The sequence below is a fragment of the Leopardus geoffroyi genome, chromosome A1 (genome assembly GCF_018350155.1).
Source record: "Leopardus geoffroyi isolate Oge1 chromosome A1, O.geoffroyi_Oge1_pat1.0, whole genome shotgun sequence".
NCBI classification, from domain to species: Eukaryota; Metazoa; Chordata; class Mammalia; order Carnivora; family Felidae; genus Leopardus; species Leopardus geoffroyi.
The window spans coordinates 9,963,247-9,985,467 of NC_059326.1; the positions used below are offsets into that span (position 1 = coordinate 9,963,247).

At 48.5% G+C, this 22,221-nt stretch overlaps 1 long non-coding RNA gene across 3 annotated transcripts; it reads left to right on the forward strand.

Moving 5' to 3' along the window:
* The first annotated feature begins 1,958 nt into the window (after positions 1-1,958).
* LOC123593657 lies at positions 1,959-12,126 on the forward strand. 3 transcript variants are annotated; one of them, XR_006710458.1, is made up of 4 exons: positions 1,969-2,304; positions 2,550-2,655; positions 2,836-2,939; positions 10,446-12,126. It is a non-coding gene; the product is annotated as an uncharacterized LOC123593657 (long non-coding RNA). The 3 variants fall into 3 exon arrangements; XR_006710468.1 differs by having other exon boundaries at positions 1,959-2,039; positions 2,550-2,939; XR_006710435.1 differs by having other exon boundaries at positions 2,550-2,939.
* Positions 12,127-22,221: the final 10,095 nt, after the last annotated feature.

Here is a 22,221-nt window from a genome sequence, read left to right on the forward strand (position 1 = left end):
TTCATTTACCAAACAGTCCAGTTTGGGGTCAAACCTTTGAGATTCAGGAAAGGAGGCCTTCAAAAAGGCTACCAATCCTTGTAACAGCAACACCGGCAGCCAAAACGTGTATTGCTTTGGGAGTATCTGAGTTTTTGAGACAAACCGCTGTGACTTTCTCTTCGTTTCTTAATCCGTTTCAAAGGGACCGGCCGGGTTGGCGAAATGATATTGCTGGTTTGCATTACTTACGTCTTCTGAGAGAGAGAGAGAAGAAAAAAAAAAAAAAAAGTTTAAACGTGTAAACCAAAGTGAATTTTTTTAAACAATGAATCTGTTGCTTCAGCCATCCGAGACGTTAGAATATACTTTTTGAAATTAGGAAATCAGAAAAGTGAGGTGGGGTATGACATACAAAAGAGAAAAGTCTAGAAGACGCGACTTGGAGGTGTCCAAGTAACAGGGTAAGCAAATTAAGGGTGACAGGAAGTGGAAAGTTATTGGAACATGTCACCAGTCAGGCAGTCTGGCAGAGAACGTTAAAAGTCTCCTTTCCTGCCTAGGATCACAGGTAACAAACATTCACACACACTTCGGCCTGGTGCCGTGCCGCAGAGAGAACGTATCTGATGTCTGTTTTATTTTATTTGCCGTTTGCTCTGTTCCACAAAGGATTTAAGGCAGTTTACAAAAGAGACACAAGCGATAAGCTTCATACACACTAAAAACAAGAGCAGGAGAAAAAAAAAACAAAGCATGGAGACGTAACAAGGAGCCAGGAGTGAGGTGAGGAAAAATACAGAGTTTACCGAGCCGGTTGACAGACTTCCTTCCAAAGGGCCACAAGCCGGGCACCAGGAGTAAACAGAAAAGGGAAACGGATGAATGTTGAGATAAAAGCAGGTCAGCTGCTTAGGAAATCACTATTTTTGGAACCAAGGAAAGAGGGGCATTTCTCCTAAGCGCCTTTCCTCACCCTCTGGTTAGTTACTAAGCCACAACCTTAATGGCATCCTGTGTCTGACCCACCCCTCCGGCAGTTCAGAATTTAGAACTGTGGCTCTTGCTGGAGATTTCCGTTCACTTTTTCTTGGCGCATCGTGTGCTCCTTGAACACCCCACACCTGGGAACATATTTATTCAATGTGGACCTACTTCGGTCCGGACGATGGAACCTTCCAGAATCTGTCCTACACATTAGGTCAACAGTGTAGAAAATATCACCAGTGGCCCAATTTTTCAGCGCCCACATTGTAACGAAGGTGCTGACAATGTGCGTACTAATAAGAAAAATCAGTACGGAGCAAGGCTACTCGACAGGTCTGGAGGATCTGGACACCATACCCAGGCAAGCCCCCCAAGCTTCAGCCTGTTTGAGGAGGGGACAGGACTCGGCGGCATATAGGCAAACTTGAGACCCATCCCAGAGCTGATCTACACGCCCTGGAGACCGAAATGGGTGGTTTGATGTTTCAAAATGGTAACAACCCTTCATTCTATCCGTTAGCTGTTTTCCCGCTCTGGTCACATTAAGCGTGTTTAATTGATGCTGTATGGAAGCTTCCTCATGTTAGAGGATAAATAAGCTGTTCCCTTGATTTATTTATTTATTTATTTATTTATTCAATATATGAATTTTATTGTCAAATTGGTTTCCATACAACACCCAGTGCTCATCCCAAAAGGTGCCCTCCTCAATACCCATCACCCACCCCCCAAGCTGTTCCCTTTAATAGAAGCCTGGAGCTTTCCTTGGGAGGAGGGCACTTTGGGAACAAGGCTTCTCATTAAAGGGCCATGACAACCAAGGGTTTCCCCACCCGCGCCCTCTCGGACGCTCCCGGAGTAGGGAAGGGCGGACGCGCCCTCTAGTGGCCGCTTTCGGAACGTCCCCTTTCGGGCGCGCTCTGCCGCTGCGGGCGCTCTGGGAGGAGAAGCCCGGCATCGCAGAGGTTAACCAAGAGCTTGCTGGAGGCCGCTTTGGCTCCTTCCAGCCAGGCTGAGCCTTTCCGGGAGGGTGATCGCAAAGAGGCCTGGGCTGATGGCAGGCAAGAAACCCTGTTAGTAAAGAGGCGGCGTAACCTCACTGCACAGAGCAGCGTGCCTTTGCTGCAGGACCTCCCCCCCCCCCCCCACCTGCCGCAGACCCCGGGGGTCTCCGCATCCCTGGGTTCTGTCTCTCTACAGCTAAGCCCCTCTCCCTTCACTGCGGAAGTCCTGGGACGCCCTTGCCAGCCTGGATTCCTTCAGACTGCCTCTGTCCCCTGATGCTGGCAGATTTTTCCTTTTCTTCCGCTGCTGCAGGATTCCCCGGACAACTCAGAGGTGGGATGGGGGTGGGGGGGTGGGGGTCTTTCCGGCCTCCGACCTCAGGATGACCCTTCCTATTATTGAAACCTAGCTAAGAATTTAATAGGTTTTTGCAAATGAGCCCGGGGAACCATTTCTAACAGGATTTCCGCGAGAAAATGTTCCCAAATTTTAAACAACCATCATGCATATAATCCATTCATGAGATAAAGACTTCCCTTGCTTCTCCTGCCCAACATCCCTCTGGCTCTCTTCCGCAGGTCAAGTTCAGGGACTCCTATTTCCTAGGTCAAGGGCGAGGGGCCCCTGGTGTGGCTTAGGCTGGGCCACTTGGATCTGGATCTACCTGGGCAAGTCTGATGGACTGTGAGGAGGACGGGCCAGAAGCTGGGTGCAGTGGCTACCCAGGGCATGTAAAGGGCATTGGGGTGTACTGCCCAGACCCCCTTCCAGGAAGGGCTCAGGCCCCGGCCACAATGAGAATGGCAGGGTGACGGGTCCTTCAGGATAGACCTCGGCTTTCAAACCTGGCCCTACTCTGCTTAGGACTGCGGAGGCCAACATGTGGTCCAGGGGCCCAGCGCTTCTGTCCAGCGTGGGACCCTTCTGCTAGTCGTCTGTGCTCCAGAACCCCAGCGAGCAGCTCCTGGGTAGGTTTCCCTCCTGCCTGACTGCCCCCCGATTCTGTTTCTCCAACACCACCCCCCCCCCCCCGCCCCCGTCTCTCCCGCAGGAGTTTCTCAGCTACCCCCCTGCATGCCTAACTCCAGCTTGGGGCCTTTTCTGGAGAGCCCAGCCCAATAGATTGATGTATCCGATGGAATCAATGCCAGGGTCCCTGACGTTTGAGGGATCGCAAACCCCTTTTGAGAACAGGACACTAACCGTGGAAGTCTCCCCAAGAAATGCGTGCTCGCGTGGGCGCACACACGCTCAGTTTCGCAGACTGCAGACCCCCCAGCCTCCCGGGGGCCTTTGCAGTCACGTTGAGAACCCCGGACTTGAGGGAGGTGGGGAGGGTGTGAGGGCTGGAGGGCTGGAAGGGAGGGGGAGGGGAGGAGGGGGTGGGGAGAGCTAACGGCAGAGCTTCAAGCATTTGGAGAGGAGGCTTAATTCTAATTTCTGCCTCAGATCTGACCCTCAGCGCAGCCTCCCATGAGCTCCTGGATGCGGTGAGAAAAAATGGGAAGCCAATTCCCTTAAGTGTTCCGCAAGGCCCTGGAGGCAGGCTGCCCAGCTTGGCCCCATATGGCTCTGGCACAATGAGGGCTCAGAGAGCAGACTGGCTCGGCCTTGGAGTGCAGGGGCCCAGTCGCCCATCTGGCAGGGGTGGGGGAAGGGACCCCCATTCTCTGGGCAGACCGCGGTAGACACACAGCACTTGCTATATCCCAGGCCCAGAGAAGCACTCACGTGTAGTGAGTGGCTGATTTAATGCACACGCAACCCCATGTGGAGGCTCCTATCGTTATTCCCAGCTTATACCTAAAGTGACTGTTGCACAGAGAAGCTTGGCAACCTGCTAAAATCACACAGCTAAAGAGCAGCAGAGGTAGGATCTGAACCCACGTCGCGTGGGTCTGTGTCTTTTATCCCTGTCTGTGCTGGCTCTGTGCTTGTGAAGAACTTAGACACTGGTGTCAGAGGGCTTTGGATACATTCCCAGCTCGTCCTCTGCCTAAGTCATGTGAGCTCACTAGGTTTCCTACCTCTTTGTGACTCAGTTCCCTCAACGCAGTAGAAAGTGATATTAATCCTACCTCATAGAGACGTGTGCGGTGTGAGTGAGCCAATCACGTCAAGGGTTTTTGCTGCCACACAGAAAAATGTTCCAAATGATGTGGCACACAGGTGAAGTCTTTGGACTTACGCCATCCACAGAGCTCGACCGACGTGCCCTCTTTCTTTCTTTCTTTCTTTTTCTTTTTTTTTTTTTTTTTAATTTTTTTTTTTCAACGTTTATTTATTTTTGGGAGAGAGAGAGACACAGCATGAACGGGGGAGGGGCAGAGAGAGAGGGAGACACAGAATCGGAAACAGGCTCCAGGCTCCGAGCCATCAGCCCAGCGCCCGACGCGGGGCTCGAACTCACGGACCGCGAGATCGTGACCTGGCTGAAGTCAGACGCTTAACCGACTGCGCCACCCAGGCGCCCCACTTTTTCTTTTTTTTTAAGTTTATTTATTTATTTTGTGTGTGTGTGAGAGAGAGAGAGAGAAAAAACACACAAGCAGGAGAGGGGCAGAGAGAGAGGGAGGGAGGCACAGAATCCGAAGCGGGCTCCGGGCTCTGAGCTGGATGCACAGAGCCCGATGCGGGGCTCGAACCCACGAACCGGGAGGTCACGACCTGAGCTGAGATCGAAAGTCAGACACGTAACCGACTGAGCCACCCAGGCGTCCCTCAGAGTCCTTTGTGCCCCAACTCCTTAGGCCAGCCCAGCCCAGCCCAGCCACATAAGGCCTTGAAGTGGGAGGCCTGAATCCAGCCACAGAGTTCAGGAAACCAGGTGAGGTTTTTTCCACGGATTCCTTGCCCGGCACGCAGCTCCAGGTCTCCCGATTGCCTCAGTGCTGTGTCTTCCAAGAGTTTCCGTGCCAGGAGCCTGCCCCAGCCCCTGCACGTTCCTGCCAGTGCCTGAATTAATAATGCTGTCGTTGCCCTCGGAACCAAGGGACGTGTGGGAGAAGGCTGAGGGTACGCTGTCGTCCCCCCGGGCCTTCTGGAAAGCCGGAGTCGACCCGAGGGGGAAGGGAGGCCCCACGGCTGTGTAGGTGCCACCTGCCTTACATCGGCCCAGTCTCCCAGTCTGTGGACTTACAACAGAACAGTTATGGGGAGCGTTGCTTGCTTTTGTAAAAGGATTCCCTTCTAGTGAGTTTAAAGGCCTGGGATTAATACAAATTTAATCAACACGAAACTTTTCTACTACACGTTTTTTGTGTGTAAGGGCATACGCACTCACAATCGGGAGCACTGAGCACCTGTTCCACAAAAATATTTCTACAGGGGCGCCTGGGTGGCGCAGTCGGTTGGGCGTCCGACTTCAGCCAGGTCACGATCTCGCGGTCCGTGAGTTCGAGCCCCGCGTCAGGCTCGGGCCTGATGGCTCAGAGCCTGGAGCCTGTTTCCGATTCTGTGTCTCCCTCTCTCTCTGCCCCTCCCCCGTTCATGCTCTGTCTCTCTCTGTCCCAAAAATAAATAAACGTTGAAAAAAAAAAATTAAAAAAAAAATATTTCTACAGGCAGTAGATTCAGGCAGTGAAACAGATTCACTACAGGCAGTGAAATAGATTCTCAGTTGTGAAGACAGTTCTAAAGGCAGGTTAGATGAAAGGTAGGGGCTGAGGGTAGGGGCTGTGTAGACAGCAGAGTGCGGGATGCAGGACCGGGAAGAAAAGAGGATTTTTTTTTTTTTGGAACGGATTTTCCCCATTTAAAAAATCATGTTTTTAAATTATATTTTATATATTTGTTTTAAAACATGATATGAAATAATTAAACGCACAATGTAATTTCACTGTAGAATCTGAGTTCTATCAAATAGGACCTCAAATACTCAAACGCCTTCAATGGAGGCTTTTCTTTTTTTTTTTTTTTTAATTTTTTTTTTTCAACGTTTATTTTTGGGACAGAGAGAGACAGAGCATGAACGGGGGAGGGGCAGAGAGAGAGGGAGACACAGAATCGGAAACAGGCTCCAGGCTCTGAGCCATCAGCCCAGAGCCTGACGCGGGGCTCGAACTCACGGACCGCGAGATCGTGACCTGGCTGAAGTCGGACGCTTAACCGACTGCGCCACCCAGGCGCCCCTATGGAGGCTTTTCTTAAGCGAACTAAATTTCTGTGTCTTACTTCTCATTTCAGAATTCATTAATCCTGTCTCCTTAGAGGCCTTTCTCCCCCCTGGCATGTCAAGGCATTAAGAGCGAGAGAGTGTGGTTCTCACATTAGCTGGAGCAAGGAGGTACCTCTAAGCACTAAAAATAGCCAGTTCATCCTGAACTTTCTTTCTCTGTTTGCGGATTCAGAACTCAGCTCACTTAGGATCTTTCACAGGTGCGCATGTCTTCGCACGGTGAGAGGTTTTGTCCCTCTACCCCCGCAAATAAATTGGTGCGCATGTATTTTTCCTAACAAACGACGTTTAATTAAATCCGTTAATTTGACGGTAAGTGAACCAGGAAAGTTTGCTTTTTAAAATTGCCCTAAAGTTAATACTTTTCATCTGTATTCTTTTCCGTTTGCTTTTACTGCATAAATGGTCCGTGCTTATGGGGCACCTGGGTGGCTCAGTCGGTTAAGCACCTGACTTCGGCTCAGGTCATGATCTCAAGGTTTGTGAGGTTGAGCCCCGCATTGGGCTTTGTGCTGACAGCTCAGAGCCTGGAGCCTGCTTCGGATTCTGTGTCTCCTTTTCTCTCTCTGCCCCTCTCCTGCTCATGCTGTGTCTCTCTCTCTCTCTCTCTGTCAAAAATAAATAAACATTGAAAAGGAAAATTTTTTAAAAAACATTACAAAAAACTTAAAAAAAAAAAAAAAAAAAACTGCCCTAAAGTTAATACCTTTCATTTGTATTCTTTTCTGTTTGTTTTTACTGCACAAATGGTCAGTGCTTATGATATGCCAAGCACTTTATGGGGAAATAACATTGAACAAGATTATGTTGAACAAAGCTTTTCTGAAGCTTTGATCTATCTATTATCTATCTATCTATCGATCTTCCAATCTATCGGTCTATCTATCTATCCATCTATCTATCTAAATATCTATCATCTATCAATTATCTATCTATCTATCTTATATCCGTCTATCAATTATCTATCAATCATCCATCTATTTATCTATCTACTATATATCTATCTATCCGTCTATCGATCTATCATCAATCTATCTATGTATCTATCTTCCTATCTATCTATCCATCTATTTATCAATCACCTATCGATTATCTATGTATGTATGTATGTATGTATGTATCTATCTATCTATCTATCTATTTTTCTTAGTAGGCTTCAGGCCCAGCATGGAGCCCAACAAGACCTGAGACCAAGAGTCAGACTCCCAACTGACCGAGCCACCGGGCGCCCCTGAAGCTTTAATTGTAGGACGAGCAAACTTTTGAAATGAGTGAACTGATTTCAGAGTCGTCCAGTGGAGAGTGTGTCGTTAGAGGTAGGGGACTACCAGGATGGGTCCCCTGGGAAGACCTTCCAGTGGGGTGGGGGCGTCTGAGTTGAGACGTGAATGCCAGGGTAGAGCCAGCTGAGTAGACGTAGGGCAGGACGGCAAGGGTGAAGGCATGGAGTTGGGACAGGTTCAGTGAGTCCAGAGAACAGACGCACCACGGTAGCTTGAGCCGAGCGAGGAAATGCCCCCAGAGGGGTTAGCAGGGCTCCGAGTGTCATGCTCAGTGTAGGCTTTCACTGTCAAAGCCTCGGGAAGTTGTGGGAGATTTTTAAACTAGGAAGTGACTTGATCCGATTTATAAAGACCCTCTGTTGTCAAGGATTTGCTGCAAATCAGCATGGGGAAAAGGGGGAAGGGGGTCGTGGTATAGTTACAACAAGACTGGCCGTGGGTTGGTAAGTACTGAGGTGAGGCGATAGCTGGGGCTGGGGGATATTATACCGTTTGTTTTGTGCGTGCTTGAAAACGGCTATTACAAAATACATGAGAGAAGTCTTTAAACTGCAAAAGAAACAAACTGGGGAAGGTACCCTCTAAATGGCAAATGGGCATACCAGACAACTAGGGACAGCTTTGCCCCAGAGCCCTCTGAAGTTTATTCCGAGTAGCCAATCCTAAGCCTGCTCCCCCTGCCTTGTCCATTCCTTCCTGTGGGAAAAACCACAATAAAGGCTCTTACCCACAGTCCCCTGTCTCTGCCACCTGCCTGACCCTGATGCTTCCCCGGGTGGCCCTCCTCTTGGGAACGGAAGGTCACAGACTCCGTTTACAATGCAGTTACCTCCTGATCTGCTGGCCTCACCATACCTGAAGAGTCATGCAGCTTATATCTTAAAGCAGAGGGCAGGGGTGCCTGGGTGGCTCAGTCCGTAAGCATCCGACTCTTGATTTCGGCTCAGGTCGTGGTGTCATGGTTGTGAGATCGAGCCCCACGTCAGACACTGTGCTGGGCACGGAGCCTGCTTAGGATTCTCTCTCCGTCTCCCTCTGTCCCTCCCCTGCTCTTGTATGTGCCATCTCTCAAAAATGAATGAATGAATGAATGAATGAATGAATGACTAAAACAGAGAACAGCTACCTGTTGCTACTTAAGAGCCCCCGCTCCCCAGGCGGACGACCCTCCCCGCTGGCAGCCCGACGTGCCTTCCTCCGGTTTGTCAAGCTGCCTGTGGTTCTGTCTGCACGCGTCTGTCCGCCACCAACCTCCTGCTTCAAAGGCGCGTGTCTCAGAGGGGTGTGTTGTCAGTCCTTTATGACTGGGTCCATCCTGGAGGACCACTCTCTTCCCGGCACCCAAGTATAAGCCAGGGTGAGAAAGGAGAGAGAGAGAGATGGAGGAAGAGAAGGATCATGTACCAAATGGAGCTCTCTTGGGGCCGACGGGGCTGGACGTCAGGATATGTCCGAACAGGACGTGTAGGATAGGGCGGGCCGCAGAGTGAGGGGTGTGGCGCAGCCAGCAAGGGCCACGCCCGGGCACTATTGCCACCAGGGCCTTCCAGAGAAGGGCCAAGAGTGAAACAGAAGACAAAGGAAGCAGAAGGTACAGGCGACGTCCTACTCGTGCCCTTAAACAGGGCCACCACAGTGGACACCTCTGGGCGGCCTGGAATTTGTGGGGCACTCGGGCCTTCCAAGGGGGTGTGAGAAGTGGGTGATATGAAGACGTGGGGGTCATTCTTTCCTACGGCCCGTGGCCCACGGCTGTGGCAGGGGCCCTCGTGTTCCTCTTGTGAGAGCCGTTGTTGGAAGAGGCTGCCCGCCGGGGGGTTCCATCTCGCATCCCCCACGCCAGACCCTGTCTCCCCGTGACCGTGGGACTGCCTGTCCGACTGAGGGTAAGCTGTGTCTCTGCGGACCGAGCAGGTGAGGGGTCCAGGCGAGTCCGCTGTCTTCCTGCCCACTTGTGGTGAACGGGGAGGCGTGAACGGGGAGGCGTGGTGAACGATGAAGCGTCACATGACAGGAGGATCTTTGAATGACTCTTTGGAGGGCCGTGCAATCCAGAACATTCCTATTGGGCTCTGCAGGGATTGAAGCTTGTGAGATTTGGGGGTTATTTGTACAGCCTATTCTGACCAATACAACTGCCTGCTCTGAGTGGACAGAAATCTCATGGATCATTAAAATAGTAAATAATGCCCAAATCATAGGTTAGCCCATAATAAGAACTCTGGTCTGACCAAGGCTCATGTGGGGTCAGTTAAAGAGAAGCAGAAGGCTCCTTGTGGGTTTGTAACCTGTTCAGGAGCTTCCCAGGTGAGATCTGAAACTGGGGGGCAGGGAGACACCGACTCCAGGTTGGTAGGGGCTGTTTCAGTAAGCAAACGGAACGGGGCGCCTGGGTGGCTCAGTCGGTTAAGCGTCCTACTTTGGCTCAGGTCACGATCTCACGGTTTGTGGGTTCGAGCCCCACATTGGGCTCCGAGCGGACAGCTCGGAGCCTGCTTCCGGCTTCTGTGTCTCCCTCTCTCTCTGCCCCTCCCCCGCTCACACTCCGTCTCTGTCTCTCTCAAAAATAAACATTAAAAAAAAAAAAAAAAAAACCTAAGTAGGTAAAACAAGAAGTAAAACAGCTACGTTGTATCAAGGGCTATGACGGAGTCCAAAAAAAAAAAAAATCTGAGACAGAATTACTGATGGAGATTGTAAGGCGGAGGCAGGGGGAACTCTCCCCCAGGGCCTCACGGAAGAAAAGGGGTGGGCTAGGAGCAGAGGCGGGGTGGAGGTCAGGACTGGGAGAAAGAGGATGCAGAAGGAGGGCATGAGGCATTCCGGGCAGAAGGGGCTGCTTGTGCAAAGGCCCTGAGGCCATAAGGCTGTATATGTCTGAGCAGCTGAACCGACCAGTGTGACACAAGGTGGGAGCGAGGGAAAGTGGCATGAAACGAGGCAGGAAGAGCCAAAGGCTGGACGAAGCAGGGCCTGGGCAACGGTGAGAATTTGGGCTTTTACTCTCCTTTCAGTGTCACGGCTTCCTGGCCTTTTTGTTTCAACGGGCCCACCTTCGTCTTCATCCAAACGTTATGGAAATCTTACAGACGGCCCCTTTCCGGTTTTGCCCTGAGTGGGTGTTCATCCGCTCCAGGCTGGGCGAATCCCCACGGAGCTTCATTTTCTCCATCTCCTCTGATTCCCAGCTGACGGGGGCTGGCGCCAGACGCAGACTATGTGGCTTCCCGACACACCAAAGGCAGGAGCCGGGCTTGTTGGGTAACCGGACCGGTCACGGCTGCTGGAGCTTTCCATCGGCGCTCCCCCAGGAGCCGAGTCAGCCGGCTGCTGCCAGGAACCTCCACACCCCGTGCTTTGGGGGTCAGGAGAGGCACACGCATGCATGCACACGCCAGCACTGTCCCCCCCCCAGAGCGCGGGCTTGAAGCCAGCTTCAGTGGGGAGTAACCCACGGAGGACAAGAACGCAGCAATTCCCTGGCCGCACTGCAGAGCGGGCCTGACGCCTCCCGCCCCGGGCGTGGGGCCAGGTGGGCAGGCCCTGCCAGGGGGTGACGGAGGCCACACCAGGGCATGACCGAGGCCTGCCCTGACATGCTCTCCGACACCAGCTGGCAGCAGCCACGCTCTGCCCTTAGGAGCGCTCGCAGTCCAAACCATCAGCTGCCACGAGAGCCACATCGCTTCGGACAGGCGGGCCGCGACAGGGCCAGCGCCGGCCAGCGGGCAGGTGCAGAGGGCTCCATCCCTCGGCTCTTCTCCGAGGGCACGGCATGTTTCTTCCCCGCCCAATTAACTCCCCAGAGACCCATCCAGAAGGACTGGATTTGTCATGAAAACCGACACGACAGGATTCGTAGAGAGCTGGCTGCCACAGAGCGGAGGCTGGGATCCAAGGCGCTCTTTCCTAACGGGTCATTTGCCTGACTTCAGCAGAAATGCACAGCAGATAACCCAGAGCCGCACGAGCACCTGCAATGCAAGAATTCAGAATCACAAGTAATGGGTCTAAATTGGCAGGCTTTCACGAGAGTCCCACAAATCTCCAAGTAGACAGCTGCCATGGGTCACGTAAAACGTACGTAGCTTTAATATACAGTTTCATTTTGCTTGAATATCAGCCTGGGTGCAGGGAATCCAAGAACGGCTCGGGGTAGAGAATTCAATATGAGAATCCAGCCGGGGCTGCCAAGCCATATATGTGCTAATGTTGCAGTTTCGACACCGGACTTAAGGTCAAGATGAATTCCATGAAAAATAATCATTTCACCATGTCATAGACACCTTCTGAGTTGCAGAGCAGAAGGCATCCAGGAGGGTAGATGAGGCATGGAGTGTGTTTTGCCAAATGGCCAAAGTGGGGAATTCTTTGGACGGACAGCCATATTTTTCTTTGCCTCAACTGCTCAAGTCGGCTGCTGCAGCACAAAGGCGGCCAAGGACAGTGCGTAAATGGTGCCGCTGTGTTCTAATAGAACTTTATTTGTGGACGCTAACATTTGAGTTTCACATAATTTTCACATGTTGTGAAATACTCTTCTTTTAACTTTTCCCTAACATTTAAAAATGTAAAGGTCATTCTCAGCTCATCAGCAGAGCAAGAAATAGTTGTTATTCTGACCCCTGAAATGATATAAGGATTCCCTAAGCCATTGTGAGCCCATTTTCAACAAAAAAACCAACTCACGGTCGACCTCGGTTTAGCTGTTCTCTTACCCTTTCTTCCTCCCTGCTGTAGTCTTGGAAGCAAACTCTAATCACCAAATTATTTCATCCGTATCTGTATTTCAGTATTTATCTCTAAAAGAGGACTCTAGGGGCGCCTGGGTGACTCAGTCGGTTAAGCGTCTGACTTCAGCTCAGGTCACGATCTCGCGGTCCGTGAGTTCGAGCCCCGCGTCGGGCTCTGGGCTGATGGCTCGGAGCCTGGAGCCTGCTTCCCATTCTGTGTCTCCCTCTCTGTCTCCCCCTCCCCCGTTCATGCTCTGTCTCTCTCTGTCTCAAAAATAAATAAACATTAAAAAAATTTTTTTTAAATAAATAAAAATAAAAGAGGACTCTAATTTTAAACATAAAACCAGTGTCATTAATCACATCTGAAAATATCAACGATAATTCCTTAATAAAAGAAAATATAGAATTAGTATTAGATTTTTCCAGCTGTTTCATGAACGTTTATTTTTATTTTTATTTAAATTTTTTTTAATGTTTATTTATTTTTAAGAGACAGAGACAGAGCATGAACGGGGGAGGGGCAGAGAGGGAGGGAGGCACAGAATCCGAAGCCGGCTCCAGGCTCCGAGCTGTCAGCACAGAGCCTGACGCGGGCTCTCACGGGACCTAACGAACCATGAGATCATGACCTGAACCAAAGTCGGACACAACCGATTGAGCCACCCAGTCGCCCCTCATGAAAGTTTATTATTACAGGTTTTGTGTAATATTTGGGCTGGGATCTAGAGGAGATCCTTATTTGGGCTGGGATCTAGAGGAGATCCTTAAATGGCAATTGCACGATCTGTTCCTAAGTCTCTTCATCTGTGAGTTCCTTCTATCTCTCTGTTATTTTTCTTTACAAATGATTTGCTAAAGAAATTGTGTTTTGTTCTGCAGGGTGTCCTATAGTCTGTATTTCTGATTGCACCCCTGTGTTGTCAGACATAATGCATTGTTCTCCGTATTTCCTAGAGTACAGCGGTATTTTCTGCCATTTGGAAGTTAGAGGTAAGAGCTTGATGAGATTCGAGTTTTCTTTTGTTTTTGGTCTTGTGTTCTTCCATCAGGAGGTACGTAACGTAACGTGTGGTTATTTCTTTTTTGTGTGTGGTTGGCAGCTGTTGACAGTTATTGCCTAGATCAATTCTTATTTTTTTAAAAATAGGCTATTTTTTAAAAACAGTGTTAGATTTACAGAAAAATTGAGCATTAGTACAGAGAGTTTCCCAGATACCCCCTCACTGCTCCCCACAGTTTCCCCTAGATTAACATGTTGCTTGAGTGTGGTACGTTTGTTACAACTGATGAATCAGTATTGATACAGGCTTATTTTGTCCACAGTTTACATTAAGGCTCACTCTTTGCTTTGTACAATTCTATGGCTGTGACAAATGTATAAGGCCATGGACCCACCGTTACAGGATTGTGCAGAATAATGTCACTGCCTTAAAAATTCTCTGTGCTCCACCTGTCTAACCACCCCACACCTCTAAACCCTTGGCAACCACTGATCTTTTTACTGTCTCCACAGTTTTGCCTTTTCTGGAATGTCATATAGTTCGAGCCATACCGTGTGCAGCCTTTTCAGACTGGCTTCTTTCACTTAGCAACATGCGGATGTTTTTTTCCGTCTCTTTCTGTGGCTTCTTAGCTCATTCTTTTTATTGCTGAATAATATTCTGTTGTATGGATGTACCGAACTTTGTTTACCATTTCAACTACTAAACGTTCCAGTTTTGGGCAATCATGGAGGAAATTGCTATAAATATTTGTGGGCAGGTTTTTGTGTGGACCTAAGTTTTCAACTCACTTGGGTAAAAACCAAAGAGCACTATCGTTGGATCATGTGGTGAGAATATTTTAGTTTTCAAGAAACTGACAAGCTGTATTCCCAAGTGGTTGCATCATTTTTGCATTCCCACCAGCAATGAAAGAGAGTTGCTGTGGTCCCATATCCTGGCAGGCTTTTGATCTTGTCAGGTTGTTTGATTTGAGCCATTTTAATAGGTGCATAGTAAAATCTCACCGTTGTTGTAGTTTGTGATTCTCTAATGACATGGGGGGAAGTAGCTTTTCATATCCTTGTTTGCCATCTTATCTCTTCTTTGGTGAGGTGTCTGTTCAGACCTTTTGCCCATTTTTAAAGTGGGTTGTTTGTTTTCTTATTCTTTTTTTTTTTTCTTATTCTTGAGTTGTAATGGTTCTTTAAATATTTTAGATACAAGTCCTTTGTCAATTACATGTTTTGCAAATATTTCCTCCCAGTCTGTGGCTTATGTTTTAACAATGTCTTTCGCAGAGCAGAAGTTTTTAATTTAATAAAGCCCTGCTTCTTGATTTTTTTCCCCCATGGATCATGCTTTTCATGTTGTATCTAAAAACTCATCACCAAACCCAAGGTGATTTAGATTTTCTCCTTTGTTGTCTTCTAGGAGTTTTATAATTCCGCATTTTACATTTAGGCCTAGAATCCATCTTGAGCTTGTTTCTAGGAAAGGTGTAAGTTCCGGGTTCATTCTTTTTTGCATGTGGACGTCCAGGTGTTTCAGTATGATTTGTGGAAAAGATTCCTTTCCTCGCAGAGTTGTTTTGCTTCTTTGTCAAAGATCAACTAACTGTATTTATGTGGGTCGGTTTCTGGACACTGTATCCTGTTTTATTGATCTCTTTGTCTACTTTCTGACCAATACCACACCATCTTGATTAGCATGGCTTTCTAGTACGTCTTGAAGTCAGGTAGCACGACTCCTCCCACTGTGTTCTTCTTCAGCACTTTGTTAGCTATCCGGGGCCTTCCGCCTTTCCATAAAAACTTTAGGATCCGTTTTTTTGATATCCACAACATAACTTGCTGGAATTTTGATTGGGATTTCATCGAATCTATAGATCAGGTTGGGAAGAATTGACTTCATAATAATATATTTTTAAAATTTTTTTAACGTTTATTTATTTTTAAAAATTTTTTTTCCACGTTTTTATTTTTATTTTTGGGACAGAGAGAGACAGAGCATGAACGGGGGAGGGGCAGAGAGAGAGGGAGACACAGAATCGGAAACAGGCTCCAGGCTCTGAGCCAACAGCCCAGAGCCCGACACGGGGCTCGAACTCACGGACCGCGAGATCGTGACCTGGCTGAAGTCGAACGCTTAACCGACTGCGCCACCCAGGCGCCCCGTAATGTTTATTTATTTTTGAGAGAGAGAGAGAGAGTGAGCAGGGGAGGGGCAGAGAGAGAGGGAGACACAGACTCCAAAACAGGCGCCAGACTCTGAGCTGTCAGCACAGAGCCCGATGCAGGGCTCAAACTCACGAACCATGAAATCATGACCTGAGCCGAAGTCAGACGCTTAGCCGACTGAGCCACCCAGGTGCCCCGTAATAATATTCATTCTTCTTACCTGTGAACATGAAATATCTCTCATTTATTCAGATGTTCTTTGATTTCTTTCATCTGAGTTTTGTAGCTGTCCTCATATGGTTCCTGTGCGTGTTATGTTAGACTTGCACCTGTTACATTTTCTTGGTGCTAATGTAAATGGCATCATGTGATTCAGTTCACATTCCAATTTTTCATTCATCCATTCATTTTTTTTTTAGGAATTGAAGAATGGTCATGCTCTTCCATTCCTTCTTCATTTATTAGCTGACACACTTTTATGTAGAAAAATTCCTCTTATCAACTCGTTGGCTACTCAGACATATGGAGCATTTAGCAAAGGAAGGATAAATGGAGTGGTTCCCTAACACCTCCAACATTTACCAATGAGTTTTTCCTTAAGCATTATCATGAAAAAACATTTTGTATATTTCAGCCTATTACATGTCATATCCATCAGGGTGCTCAAAGCATCCCCTTAGCAATGGGGGCCTTTTCAATTGACATCTGACGTGATAGTTTCTCTGATAGTTTCTTTATTTCCTTAGGTGACAGGATGGTCCTGATTGTTCCTCTGACCTGTTATCAGCCATTTCTCCAAGGAGCCCAAGTGTTTAGAAGCCACCAAGATATGCCTCTCTGGGGCGCCTGGGTGGCTCAGTTGGTTGAGTGTCTGACTTCGGCTCAAGTCATGATCTCACGGTTTGTGAGTTCAAGCCCCGCATCAGGCTCTGTGCTGATAGCTCAGAGCCTGGAGCCTGCATCCAATTCTGTGTCTCTGGCTCTCTCTGCCCCTCCCCTGCTCACACTCTGTCTCTCTCTCTCTCTCTTAAAAATAAATAAATATTAAAAAAAAATTTTGTTTTAAAGGTATGCCTTCCTACCTTTTCAGTGGGCAGAATCAGGAATCATACATTTTATTTGTTTAAGATAAAATATATCATGGGGCGCCTGGGTGGCTCAGTCGGTTAAGCGTCCGACTTCGGCTCAGGTCATGATCTCACAGTTTGTGGGTTCGAGCCCCGTGTCGGGCTCTGTGCTGACAGCTCAGAGCCTGGAGCCTGCTTCAGATTCTGTGTCTCCCTCTCTCTCTGCCCCTCCCCAGCTTGCACTCTGTCTCGGTCTCTCTCTCAAAAATAAACAAACATTAAAAAAAAATTAAAAAAAAAAGATAAAATATATCACGAGTTTATGCAGATACGATCATTTTAGAACTATGAGGTTTTTACTTAATCTTATTGGCTTTGTAGATGTCTTTTCTTTCTTCCATGCTGAAATTGCTTTATCCCACCATACGCACGTATCATCTCAGAATAACAGTGTTATTGAAAACAGTTTAGGTTTTTTTTTTTTTTTCTTTTCCAGCCCTTGTCCTTAGCGTATACCTCATTAGACATCTACAATAAAATAATGGTGTTTGAAAATTTGCTGGCATAGTTCCTCTCTGTGTGGTTATGCCACCAAGAAGGTGTGGAGTGAAGTTTACTTCAACTTGGTTTTGCTTTTTAAAAATTCACGTATTTAAAAATAGTTAACGTGCATTCGTCTCTTCATATTTTTTAGAAATATTTTTGCTAGCTTATCTTTGGAATGAATTCCTAAAAGCGGAATCACTGCTTCCAAAGGCAAGTACATGTGTGATTTTGCTCAATACTGCCAACTCCCCCTCTATTTGGTTGTACTATTTCACATTTTACTGGAAACAAGAATCTGACGTCCCACCTTGAAGTTTCTTTGTAACGTGTGTTAGGGCATGTTATGTGTTTCCTTATATTTTGTTTTATCCTGGAAACAGCCCCAGGAGTTAGGTATTGTTCTCACCCTGACTCTATAGATGGGGGAACTGAGGCTCCAGAGGGCTGAAATGTCCTGCACACAACAAGAAAGGAGTTGATTATGGCCCTGATTGTATGCGTAGCCACAAAGGACCCTTGGGTGAGACTCAATATCCTGCCTCTACGCCCAGTGGCTGTCTACCTGCCAGCTTCCTGGAGGCTATGGGAATTTGCCAAGTATTTTTCCAGTGCAGGTTAGAAGTGTGAGATAGCCGGGCGCCTGGGTGGCTCAGTCAGTGAAGCCTCCGACTTCGGCTCAGGTCATGATCTCGTGGTCCGTGAGTTCGAGCCCCGCGTCGGGCTCTGTGCTGACAGCTCAGAGCCTGGAGCCTGCTTCGGATTCTGTGTCTTCCTCTCTCTGCCCCTCCCCCACTGGTGCTCTCTGTCTTTCTGTCTTTCTCTCTCTCTCTCAAAAATAAATAAACATTTTTAAAAAATTTAAAAAAAAAAAGAAGTGTGAAATAGTTGACGTGCCCTGGGGTGTGCCTCAGCCAATGGGAACAGGAGCCCTGCATGTGAAGGCACAATTGCGAGACCCTTCTACATCATTCCTCAGGAGACTCCAGTAGGATTGAGCCCCCTGTCACAGCAGTAACCTGCTCAGTAACTCAGCTTTAGTGGCTTTGCCTTCCTTCCTGTCTCCCTCCTTCCTTCTTCCTGGGATCACTTTCCAAATAAGTGAACTGGACCCGAGTCTCTGATGTAGGCTTTGTTTCTGGGGAAACCCAAACTAGACAAACAGAAAGAGCATCTATCCAGCTCTGAGCCATGCTGAGCCGTGCTTCTGGTACCTGGAGGGCTTGGTGTGTAGAACGTAGCATGTAGACTGTGGCTTCCCCGGAATGCAGCCCCCCCAGTCCTATGGGGCCATCCCATAGCCAATCCATGGTCCTCTCCCCTATAACTATGGTCACATCGCACTCCTGGAGCAGATGTGCCGGAAAGTTCGGTTTTACCAAGGACCACTCTGTGATGTTTGCTCTAGAGAGTCTCCAGCCCTACCCCACCCCCAACTGCCCCAACTATTGCTTTGTATGAGCTAAAAGGCTATGTCTGGAATAGGACCATAGGTTCTTGATCACTGGTGTGGGGATAGGGCTGTGGCTCTGGACTGGCCTCAGTATTCCTTGGTTAAGAAGGTATTTGCTCATGATGCTATGGTCTTTCTTTGATGTCTGGAAGGGAGCCATTGGACATGGGGTCTTCTAGGTACAAAGCCTAGGAGAAGGGAAGGAGACCCCAGGATCTATTGGTAATGCCAATGCGGTTGCCTACGTGCCTTGATCGTCTAGATGCCCTCTGCAAAGGCTGAGTGACCCCTGAAGTGTGTACTTGAAATTGTACTTGAATTGAGATTGCTTAATTCAGAGAGGGACCACTTCTCAGAGACAGAGTCACTCTCACCTTACGTGGCCTGGCCTGGTTGGTTCCCTTTGAGGCCATATACCCAGAGCCCTTCACGCTCATGGGACAGCTCCTCACCTGAACCTCATGGGGCATTTCCCACTTCTACCCATGTAAACCATTGACACAGAGACCAAAGTGCTCCTCTGGAGGGTTGCAGACTCAGTCCTCTCTGCCCTGAGGTAAGAGAAGGAGAGAAATAGGTTAGATGAGGTGTAGGATTTGTACTCAATAAACAGCTCTTTGTGTTTCTTTGTTTTGTTTTTGGTTGGATTCTCCTCTCCCACATAGAATCTGAGGGTGAGGGCCTGGCCCTGGCAGGGACGGTTGACAATGAATTTGTTCATTCATGTATTTACCAAATGGCTCCAGGCAAGAGGCCCACAACAGAGACAAGGATGGTCCTGTGGGGACTGACCCAGTCCTTTTGGTGGAGAGGGGATACACTTAAGTAAGAACACATTCACAAGGGAGCGTCAGTTAGGATGAGGGGAGTGGAGGGAACCATGGAAACAATGTGACAGGTGCTTTAAAGGATGAGAGGGGACCAGGGGATTCCCAGAAGGGAGAGCTAAGCCGAGGCTGGAGGTATAAGATTGAGTTCCACCAAGAGGCAGGACTGGGGAAAAGAAGGTCCTGGACAGGAGCAGATAACACATCCGGAGGCAAGAGAGGAAACACAAGGCATTGAAGAAACGGAAAGGATTGCCGAAGGCTGTGAATTGTAGTCCGTATGAATATAGTTATCGGAGTTGCAGATGGCTTCCTCTGAAGTCTGGCAGCAGCTTCTGGGCCACCACGTTCTGAAAATTCACATCCATGGTATGATGGTACATATCTTACATTCTACCCCTTTCTGGGGCGTGGTGCTGCCCACTGAGACATTCTGACTTAGGAAGAAATACCTACCTCTTCACATCTTTTTATCTCCCAGCCTGGCGTGAGCCACGATGGGCCAAAATGTGGGAGTGACTGGGTCCACTGGGAAATTGGGAATGCTGGCCTCCCAGTGAAAAGCAGCATTAAAAAAATGCAGGCTAGGGGCGCCTGGGTGGCGCAGTCGGTTAAGCGTCCGACTTCAGCCAGGTCACGATCTCGCGGTCCGTGAGTTCGAGCCCCACGTCGGGCTCTGGGCTGATGGCTCGGAGCCTGGAGCCTGCTTCCGATTCTGTGTCTCCCTCTCTCTCTGACCCTCCCCCATTCATGCTCTGTCTCTCTCTGTCTCAAAAATAAATAAAAAAAACATTAAAAAAAAATGCAGGCTAAACAGCGGTTTGATTATAGAAAACTCTATCTGGGAAGAGAGAGGAAGGAAGGCCTACTTTTCAAGAGTGTTCGAGAACCTGAATTTGCATTTGTTTACGAGAACAAAAAGTTGGCTGGTGAGTTAAAGGACTGGTAATTATACTGTACCTCCGTCAACATGTTCTCAGGGGGCTGCTAAATAAAAATAAAGATCTTTGCCCCAAGATCATATGTATCCTCGACCTGCCTGATAGAGGTTAATAAAATTAGTGAGCAAGATAAATGTGCAGAGAGACCGGAGCGCGCTTCTTTGATTTTGTAGAAGAGAGCCGCGAAAATAAAACTCTGGGGCCCATTCCATCTTAATCACGACAGACACTGAGCCGGCCTCCTGCTTCGCTGAGTCAGCCTGATCTCTTGGAACGGACCAAGGCACAAGTAAGCACATTTGACCGAAACTTTGTGATAAATGACTTTAAAAAAAATTGGAATCCTGTGTTATTAGTGGTTCGCCATAATTAAGCCTACTTCTGAAGGCTTCTCTTACGAAGAAATAGCAATGACCCTTTAATTTAGCTGTTAAAATCATAGATGGATTGCATAGAACAATGAACCGGTGTGCATATTAAATTTAGGAACGTTGATTTCAAGTTCCGTGACTCATACCATTTCTACATGGCAGAATTATTTTCCAGAAGCCCGAGTTTCCTTCTATTCTCTCTCTCTCTTTCTTTTTTTTAGTGTTTATTTATTTTGAGCATGAGAGAGAGAGAGAGAGAGAGAGAGAGCAAATGGGGGAGGGGCAGAAAGAGAGGGAGAGAGAATCCCATGCAGGCCTGAGCTGTCAGTGCAGAGCCTTACTCCGGGGCCCGACTCAAGGCCCGACCCGGGGCCAGCGCAGGCCTTGAACTCACAAACCTTGAGATCATGACCTGAGCCGAAACCAAGAGTTGGATGCTTAACCAACTGAGCCACCCAGGTGCCCCATCGGGGTCGTATGGCCGTGGACCTATTCTCTCTTTTGTCTTACTCATTTATGCCCGTGACGTCAATGACCAGCTAGACAATGATGAATTCCAAACGTCTTCTGGTTCACATCTCTCATCCACATATCTCCAAATGGCTGCTCAGCATCACCATTCAGATGCTTCACGGCCACCTCATCCAGCAAGTCTGGTCCACTTCTAGCCAAGGACACCACGTCCGTCACATTATGCAAGTCAAAAGTCTAGAAGTTCTTATGGACGCCCACCCTCCTACCCAGAAATCCAATCATTCCCAATGCCTGCCTCTCCTACCTCCTATTTAACTCTTGCATCGGTCCCTTTTTTTCCAGCTGCCCTTCACCCACTTTCCTAGTCTGATGCCAGCTACTCACGGCCCAGCTGGCTTCCTGACTGGTCTCCGTGTCTACCTCTGCTTTTGCACCTCCTTCATTGTGTTCCCAGGTTGCTACCTGAACATTTCTCCTGGGTGAACGTCTGATTGCGTCGCTCTTTCTTCGAAACCTTCGATAGGTCCCGGTTGCACTGGGGATAAAGACAGTGTTCTTGAAAGGGGCTCCCAAGGCTCCATCACACCAGGTCCCACCTGCACCTGTCCTGGAAACTCCTGTTCAGACCGCACCTGTCTTCTTTGCACATCGCATCACAGGGCCGTGTCTTCTGCCCATTCTTTGCCCATGCTGCCCCTGTGGCCTTCCTGATCCTGCCCATCCCTCGTGTCTGAGCTCAGGCACACCCCTTTCTCGCTCACATCCTCTGTGACCTCCAGCCCGGGCCAGGTGTCTTGTCACGTGTCTCAGAGAGCCGCTCGTCTGTGCTAACACTCAGCGCGGCCTCTGGATATACATCGATCTGTCATTACTTGAGTCTCCCTTGCTAGCCCGGGCGTTCATGAGACTAGAAACTATGTCTGTTTTTTTTTTTTTTTTTTTTTTTTAAATGTATGTGTGGTTTAATGTTTGGATTACACTTCTTTCACTTTTTTTTTTTTAATTTTTTTTTTCAACGTTTATTTATTTTTGGGACAGAGAGAGACAGAGCATGAACGGGGGAGGGGCAGAGAGAGAGGGAGACACAGAATCGGAAACAGGCTCCAGGCTCCGAGCCATCAGCCCAGAGCCCGACGCGGGGCTCGAACTCACGGACCGCGAGATCGTGACCTGGCTGAAGTCGGACGCTTAACCGACTGCGCCACCCAGGCGCCCCGA